Below are 9,205 nucleotides of genomic sequence, written 5' to 3'. Positions count from 1 at the left end.
CATACCATATACATAATTAAAGTAGTGTAGTGGAGTAATTTATCAATCTAGTTTAGACTAGAGGGGCAAGGAAGGGAGCTGCTGCCGCTGCTGCTGCTCTATGTTTGTTTTATTAAAACGCTTTCGGGATCTGATCCCGCCCCCTTTTTGCAAGAGTGAAACTGATTATTTCTCCAGCTCGGGAGGAGAGAGTCATTCGTTTGGGATTGTGGGAGAGAGAGAGAGAAACAGAGACACGGAGAAGGAGAAGAAAAGGGAGGAAGAGGGAGCGAAGCAGGGAAGGACACCTCATCAGGCGTGTAGTTCCAATCCCTTCCTCGCCTCCCCCTTCCCCTCCGCGATGTTACAAAGGCTGTGAGCTGCTCGCCTTTTCCCATTCGCCTGCTGTCACTTCCTTCCTGGACGCTCTCAGGACGAGTCCGGTTACTTTTAATCCGACCAGCAGCTCAGCCACTTTCTCCTCCTCCACGCTGCACACACGCACAGGCGCGCGCGCGCACACACACACACACACACACACACACACGCACGCACGCACACCCCAGACATCTTCTGGCTGCTTATTGGATTGACTTTGAAGGTTGTGTGTGTGATTCAAGGAGGCTGCATGTTGAACCAGGTGGTGAATATTTAAGGCTGGAAGAAGTAAAGGGATTTTTTCTTTTTCCTATGAAAGGAAAATATCTCAAGGACTAGTCTGATCATCCAAACAGCTAAATGTTTGTAATGTAAGTACATATGAAATTCAGCATCGGAATAAAATATAGTGGGCAAGGTAAAAAAGCCCTATGTACATTTCCTATTGCGTTTGAAGAATGTATCAGTCATTGTATGTGGACTGGCATTGAGGTTGCTTGCAGACTTTTTAAGTGTGTGATTGCACTGTCAATTGCTTAAAAGTAACTTTTTAGACAAGTAACATAGTTAAATCACTGTCTAGTAAATTACTGCTGATTTGTCTCTATCAGTGTCTTCAGTGTTTAAACTTTGATGAAGTTAGTTTACATCGTTTGTGTGCTTGATATTGTGAAGTGTTCGAAGCTTATTTGATTTGAATAGTTCACCAAATGCTATGACCTTGTACTGCTTGCACCCTGATTTATCAGACTAAGGAAACAATCCAGTCGGAGTGAAATGCTCTTAAACTTCATTGAATCATAGGCTCTTCAGTTCTGGAGTTTAGGTAATGCATGCTTGCAAGTGTTTAACTTTGTGCATCTTTCATTTGAATACTTATATTTGAGATGGAAAGACCCCTTGCATGGATGTGGGAATTTAAGTGGGCTGCAAACCTCTTTTGGAATAGTATGCTTTGCTCTTTACGTAATACTTTGACTAATCTTTACATTTTTCAACACAAGGGAGTAGAGCTAATCAACCTTACAAAACTGTCTGATTTAGTTGCAGTCCAGTTACTTACAGGCTAAGATAAAGTTTAATGTAAATAAGAGACTTACAAGACTATTGGTGCATTATGTAACTGTAATACTTAGCATTTCACATAAAACTTAGTGTGACCTTCTGTAAGCCTGAAAAACAAAACAAATATAAAGACAAGCTAATAATTCCTTTTGTCAAAAAAAAAAAAAAGCAGCACAATGCGAAACAAAACTTAATGAATCATTGTGGGAACCTAAGCATTGTCTTTTATAGAAGACTTCTATTTTCTTTATTGTATACAATAATTATTATTAGCAAATACCTGTATCCTGAAATTAAATACTGTAATACACAATTTAAGACTAAAGATTTAAGAGAATTAAGCAGAGAAAGGCACTTTGCCAGTACTCTACTGGTGATCAGAAAAGAATTGTCTTGACACAAAATGCATTTTCCTAGCATTTCTCTGACAATCAGCTTAATGGCAAATGTCCTAGTTCCATATCTTTACTTTAAAAGAACTAGGAGATGGATAATAAACCAATTACATTAGATACAAATGTGACTAGACTTCTTTTATTGGCACTTTCCTGGGTATTGTGGTTGAAGAGTGAAGATGTTTATATGGAGTATAATAACTCTAATCCCTAGAGGCTTGGCAGGGCATGGAAATATAACCACCTGTGAACCAGTTCTAACCTCTGTATTACATACATACTGATTTCCAGTTCAAACACTCAGGCAAATGGCCACTTTGGGGATTTGTTATTCTGTGAACTATTTTTGTTACATGATTTTAGGTACCTAACACGAAGTAAAAAAAAAAACACAAGACTTTCTTCCTTTATCAGTTTTATTAAAATACCTGTTACATTATTCTTTCTATATTAATGAATACATAATTCATATCAAGTCTAGTACTGAAGTCTCTGCTCACGCTTAAGTCCCTTTGGAAGTAATGGAAAAATTCTTTGAAGAAGAACCTGAGAGAATGGCCCTTAATTCAGGGTGTCTATGTGCCTTGTAGTACACATCCTTTTATTTTAAAAACTTGCTGTTTATATATGCTTTTACTAATATGCCCTACATAGCTAGTGTGAGAAGATGGTTCTGGGACCCGAACATGAAAACCTTCTTTCATGCAAACAGTACTTACACAACTAGTCCCACTGACAACGCTGAAACTACTTGTGTGAAAATGAACAAGACACAGGAATAACAATTTACAGGATCAGGTCCCTAGGAGACCTAAACCTCTTGCCTGTCCCATAGCTCTCTTAGGACAGAGATGTAAAGAATGTCACTTTCGATGTCCTATAAATGAATGCAGGAATCAGATATGTCTGTATCCTCTTAAGATTACTTGACCAAGAAAAAAGGAGACTTAGGCTTAAGAGCCTTATAGAAATTGGTACTAAATGATGATTTGTGTGTGAGATTAAGTCTTTTAGAGTTATGTTCCTGAGCTGCTAGTTTTGGAGTGTCATAAGAAAATTCATACAAATACTTTCTTTCAATATAGGATCAGAAAATTTTTCTTACTTTTTTTTATAAACACTCTTAATTTGTGTACCTGCAGCATGTATATTCAAAAACAGAGAGATGCCTCTCTTAAATGGTTCTGTTTTTTAAAACATCTAAAATATTACAGAAAAAGAGAAATTAAGCTTTCTGAAGCTTGTTCTGAAAGTTTACCTCTGAGAGATTTTGATAGCTCACTATTTAGTAGATAAAGATAACTACATAGAAACTTAGGAACTGAGCAGGAGTTGTGAATAGAATACTTTTGCCAACTTCATTGCTTTTAATTTTACTTTTCGCTGTAACGGGTTAATTTATTGTTCACCAGAATAATTCAGTTCATCTTCAGAGACAGCTAAGGATATTTCTACATCTCATTGAGCAAGAAGTCATTAACTGCTATTAGGTGCTTGAAAGAATAAGCATTTGGTTTTTGATACCGAGAATCCATTTCTACCTGTTGGACATCATTATTCTAAATTACATGATAATTTACCCAAAAATCAAGTAAGGTATGGTGGTATTGTTTTGAAAACACTGATTATGAAGATGAACATAAATAAGGTGCTATATAATTTCAAGGAGTTTATAGTCTCTGCTTCAGCATTTTGAAGAATAACCAAAGCAGTTATATTTGTAATGTATTTTAAGATTTCTAAATTTTGCTATATGATATCAGCAGAGAGATTTTGCTATGTCCTTATTTAGGCTCTACAGCGGCTTAGGTATAAAATACAAAAAAATTATATATGTAATTCTGAACAGCTAGAGAACTTCAAGGTTAAGAGTAGGGTTAGTATTCTGGTATTTGAAAAGGATGAAAATACAGTTTTGCATCTTATTTCAGAAACAAAATGGGCTTAGACGAACTCTGGTCAGCAAACACAACTGATGGTGCAAGTGAAAAACTGAAAAATTTAATTTTTTAATTTTCTATTTTTAAAAGAAATTATTTGGGTCCTCTGACCAGCTTTAAGGTAATTTTCTCAGAACTGATGGTCAATGTTGCATGTGGACAGGTGATTAAAAGCTAGTGTCTTCAGTCCTCCACTTTAATCTCACTGTCTCATTGACTGCAGTGCAGTAGAGCTCATCTATTCACTAGGATCTGTCATCTTTAGGAAATCAGACCAGCTTATAGAGGCGATTCACAAAACCAACAGTGACAACAAAGTCTTCTGTGCCTTACAAAAGAAGGATTAGGCAGTTCACATGTCATTTTGATTGGGCAGAGATAAAAGCTGATTGCTGCAGCATGGCAAGGCACACTTCAATTTCAATTGATTATTTTATAGGACAACTATAACTCTGTTGCTTAGTCATTGTTAAATGCAGTTTGAAGGCAGGAGAACTCAGTTTTGACATTACTGGTTTCATATGACTTTATAGTAAAAGGTAGAGCCACTTGTAGCATTGTTATACAAATTTTTAAAACGCTGTTTAATTCACCACTTTTGGGAAATATATTCAAAATGTAGTAGGTGATTGTCCTGCGATTTTTTAAAAATGTTTTGGCCTAGATGATACCCTGTAATAGCAATTAATAGTTCTTAAAAGTGCCTAGGACTATACTAAATTCACTGCACTTGCCCTGTTAAGAGCTTATGTGCAGAGGAGAGGGCATAAAATATGTCAGGGCTTTGCAGATTTCTCAAAAAGTATAATATTGAGGAACAAGTAAGTCATCTTAGTTTACCTCTATTCTGTTACTTTTTAAAATGTAATATGATGTAAAACTATACTTTGTGTTGCATATGTGAACATAGTAGTCTGGATTGAAAATAGTTACAAAATTAAATGTTGTCCCTATATTATTAAATATGTCATTTATCAGTGAGAATAGAGTTTCAGCTATTTGCATAATTTAGTTATAACATACAGCCTTTAACATTTGGAAGGATGAAACTTCCAAGCTCATAACTTCTATGCTAATTTCTTACCATTTTTCAAAAGAAGAACTCTTTTTTTTTTACCCAACTGATGCCTCCTAGTGTTTCACATAATAAAACACTAATGAGTCAACCATAAATGTAAACATTGTTTTTTTCATTGTCTTTGTCTTATGTGATACATAAAATTAATATTTATGTATTTAATTTTGTGTGTGTTACTATAATCAGACAGGAAACTCCTGCAAATTCAGATGTTTCGTCTCAATGGACACTGAAAGCACATTTTGATAGTCTCTCATTCTAGCTTTCCCTAGCTGTATTTTGAAAAGTTCATGTTACATGTAAAGTACATTTTCTTTTTCTCCTTTTGTTTCCTATGTGCATTGCACTAGCTTCTCAACAACGTATTGTGAGGCTCAAATGGGAATTTAAAAAATTTTGGTAATGTTTCGAAAAGTAAGCCCTTGGAAATAGGCAATAAATGCAGTTATAGCAATATTTGAAATATCCTGAAGTACCTCACAGCCAAATAAGATGAAAAAGACTAGTCTGAGACATGCCCGCTCATCACAATCCCTAAAGAATGTGGTTAAGTTATCACATTTTCTGATTGTTCCTGGTTATTTTCCTGCTATATAAGCAAGAAAACTGTATTAGGACAGTCTTCAAATGCGCAAAATGTGCACCTTACACTTTTGATTGTAGATGTGGATGATCAGTACTTTTGAAAAGGAATTAATGTGCGTAAAATATTGAAACAGAGCTTGGAGTGTTAAAGACTGAAATATAGTGTCCTTTTCTTAGAAGTTCAATCTGGCCATATAACTCAAGAATACCTGAAAAAACATTCAGTTATATTAGATTTATATCATACACCAGTAGAATATTTTATTTTTCTGACGGGAGGGTGTAATTTTCAAAAAGTTACCTTGCATCGGTGTGACAAAATACAACTTATGGGCCCCAGCTGTATATTTGAACTGTCAGGTACGGTCTCATAATGATAAAGAAGCAGCCAAGGCTGAGTGCACTTTTGCACATTTTAATGTCACAGAGTTTTATGTAAAGTATGAGATCAATTTAATGATGACATTGGAAATATAGCCTGTTATTCTAAGACTTTCAAGAAAAGCCCTGGAATTCCTAGATACTTGTTCTACTAAGGAAGTTTTAAAGAGAAATAAAATGATTTTGCAATTAAAAAATTATAAGTTTACCAGTTAATATGGGTAATAAAAATTTGTGTCTTCTTTTCGATGCACACATGGTAAATTTAGGTGCCTGCTTACAGATAAAATAATTTTTTCCCACTGAATACAAAGAGTTAAATCTATACATACAGATCTCAGTCATGAGAATTAGTCTTTGGTTTTAGAATATATACAAAATACAGTTTTTAGGATTGTGTTCTGCCATCAACCCTGTTAGTATCACATTTTTCTCCCATAAGTTTTAAACTGCAAAGTGACCTTTCCGAGATCTGCCATTTATTTAAGCCACTAAAGATCGGATGGTATCCTAGCCTTTCAACTTCCTTGCATCTTGAAAGTATTTCAAAGTATGCAAATGGCAACCGTTATTCAGCCAGGAAAGCTAACATGCAAAAGTGATAGAATTTTCTCATAGTTACATTGCTTCTTCCCTTGCAAAGAGAAAGTAAATTTGCAAGAGAAATAGAAGGAAGCATAGAGAAAAAAAAAACTGTAAGGCAGTTCAAGTGTAGGACTATTAGTCTGAAATACAGCTAAACAGAACTCCACTAAGCATTTTTTCCTTTTTTTCTTTTTTTTCTTTTTTTTCCCCCCTTTTAACAACTAAATACATTTAGATTGCAGAAATGTGTCCTAGGAAATTCTAAAGTACATTATCTGACTTATTTAGAAACCAGTCTGGATAAATTATTTGCAAATTATTTTAAAATTGTATGGAATAAACTCTTGTGCAAGATGGATTCAGTAATCACACTAGTAAGGTCTGTAGCCTGGGCTCCTTTTGTAATTCCCTCAACAGGTGACTTAGCAGTCACCTGCTTCAGCAGGGTGGATGTACTTATCTCTGCCTTCTGCCACCTTCCCTGACATTGGAGGGCTGCAGGAGTTCGAGCGGAGAGAGCTTCAGAGATCCTGGCCAGTTCAGCAGGTCCTGGAATGTCAGTATCTGCTGCCTTCATTTAAGTTAACCTTAAGGCAGCCCACAGATTAGGGACGGAATTGAACAGATGGCATAAAGCTCCTCTGCTTCCATTTCCCAGGTTATAAAGCACTGCTGATATGAAACTAAGAATCTGACCTAACAGGTCTTCTCTGACTCTTATTTCTTCAACTGTATAATTGATTAAGTGAAGTTTATCATGAAAATGATTATTAACCAAATGCCAGCGCAGGAGTTCACCTTAGACATTACTGTCTTTTATCTCTCATCCTGTAATCACAAGATGCACAGTTAAGTAAACTGAATTAGAAATAACATTATTTATGTTTGCTTTTATAGATACAGGATGCACGCCATTTGTGGAACCCATGCTCAGTTAAATTTCAGTATTTACTTTTACGTAGTCAATCAATAGCCGTTAGCAAAGTATGTACAAAGGACAAGGGGGGAAGATTGTGAAATTGTTTATAAAACACATCTGCAAAAGTAAACATAATGCAGAACACTGTTCACGTGAAACAGTACTTGCGGTAATATAAATAACAAGTAACATAGTAGCACATGCTATTTAGTTGATTTCTGATAAATTCTTCCCCATACTGACAAATATATTATGATATGACATTATATTCAAACTAATGGTGCCTTATTTTAATCCAGATAATTTAGTTATTGTGGGATCATTACAGAAATTAAAATGTTCCAGAACATATCCACCAGCGTAAGAAGCTAGACTACGGCACTTTTAATTTAAAAATTCCACATGGATTTCTCAGTGGAGATTGTTTTAAATCATTTCATTGCAGTTGGGTGGAAAAGCTGTCCCTAAAGATGGGGGGGTGTTGTAGAGGAACGACGGGACACTGAGGTTCTGTGACCATCCTGTAGTGCTGGCCCATGCGTCCCCTTCAGCCTGGCATTTTAGCTTCAGACATGTGCTTTCCTTTGCCATGAACTCTCCTTTGGTTGCCCTAACCCTTGGGAATGCCTGAGCAGTGTGTAAAGAAAGTTAGTACAGTTTGAGGATATTCTGTGAAACCAGCAGGAGACAGTATGTTCTCTACACTTATCCTCAGGCCTGCTTTATCTCTGTCCGTCTCTGTCCTGAATGTTGCTTCTGCCTATACGGAATATGAGGAGTGGGAGAAATGGCAAAAAAGGAGGAAGGCTTTTAGGAAGGTTAAGAAGAATGTGGCTACGGACTATTTGGTAAGATGGTAGGCAAATGGAGGAGAGTGGACAATACATGGTAGTCAAAACCTTAATCCTGTAGAGTTTTTTCAAACAAATTTCCTATTGAAGCATATAGAATTTGCCTTGCTGTGAATAATCCTTAATTGCTGCAGATGTAGGGCAACAGTCTTAACAAAATAATGATAACGATTGTTTAAATGTGTTCTATACCTATAAGGAACTGATCTTTGAAGCAGTATTGGATGAGAACCTGTTTTGCCTGCAGAATTCTGGAGAAGTGGTCAGTTTTTCCTTTATCTTGCTTACATGTTTAAGATGCAGACAAGGAACTGATATAGCAGCAGAATGAGGAAAAATCCAGCTTATTGCCCCACTGCAATATATGAAATAAGTGTGAAGCTGCACTTAGCAAACTTCTACATGACATATTTTTAATGTCAGAATACTGAGCCAGGGAATGCATCCTTGCAGTGGCATACAAAATGTACAACTTTATCCAAAACACACATACATAAATTTTAGAGATCAGAAATATGACCATAAATGTTAGTAGGAGCCTATGGACTGGTAGGCTCATTTAAAACTAAATAGGATGAAGCAAAATTTCATTAATGTTCTTGGCAGCATACCTTGAAAAAAATATAACCCAGGCTTGTTGGATTACTAGTGCTCTTATTTATGTGACGTGTTGATAGCAATTGGAAATAATTTAAAATTACATTTTAAAATGTGTATTAATTGGAAAATAACATTCCAGTTTTTTCTTTAAAAGAAACATGATGGAATGACTGGCAAGCTACGTAATTAAAGCAGAACTGCCCGTAATTACATGTACAGAAATGGAGAATGCCTACCTATATCCTTGGTAGGTAGAAATCTGCATGTCTTCACTGGGATAAGAATAGGATCTTGCCTTTCTGTTTTATTGTTGATGCTACAATAAAAAAGATTATGCATAGGACAGAAACAGAAGAATATTCTTCTACATTGCCTGTCATATTCTTGTCATACAAGTTGAAAATTGGACTAACGTTTTTATGGTTTTTCCAAAACTTGATATTGACAAA

At 35.7% G+C, this 9,205-nt stretch overlaps 1 protein-coding gene across 10 annotated transcripts in view; it reads left to right on the top strand.

Annotated features, from left to right (window-relative positions):
* The first annotated feature begins 201 nt into the window (after positions 1-201).
* MEF2C (myocyte enhancer factor 2C) overlaps positions 202-9,205 on the top strand; it is a 127,530-nt gene continuing 118,526 nt past the window's right edge. For all 10 annotated transcript variants that reach the window (XM_087761410.1, XM_087761419.1, XM_087761415.1 and 7 more), the window contains exon 1: positions 202-728. The gene's annotated coding sequence lies outside the window, so the exon portion shown is untranslated. The remainder of the gene's footprint in view (positions 729-9,205) is intronic.

Source organism: Nipponia nippon, unplaced genomic scaffold, assembly GCF_047370975.1.
Source record: "Nipponia nippon isolate SJK-2023a ecotype South Korea unplaced genomic scaffold, ASM4737097v1 scaffold_24, whole genome shotgun sequence".
In the NCBI taxonomy this organism is placed as follows: Eukaryota; Metazoa; Chordata; class Aves; order Pelecaniformes; family Threskiornithidae; genus Nipponia; species Nipponia nippon.
The sequence above is the reverse complement of the archived record's forward strand: the minus strand, read 5'-3'. Positions and strand labels throughout refer to the sequence as shown.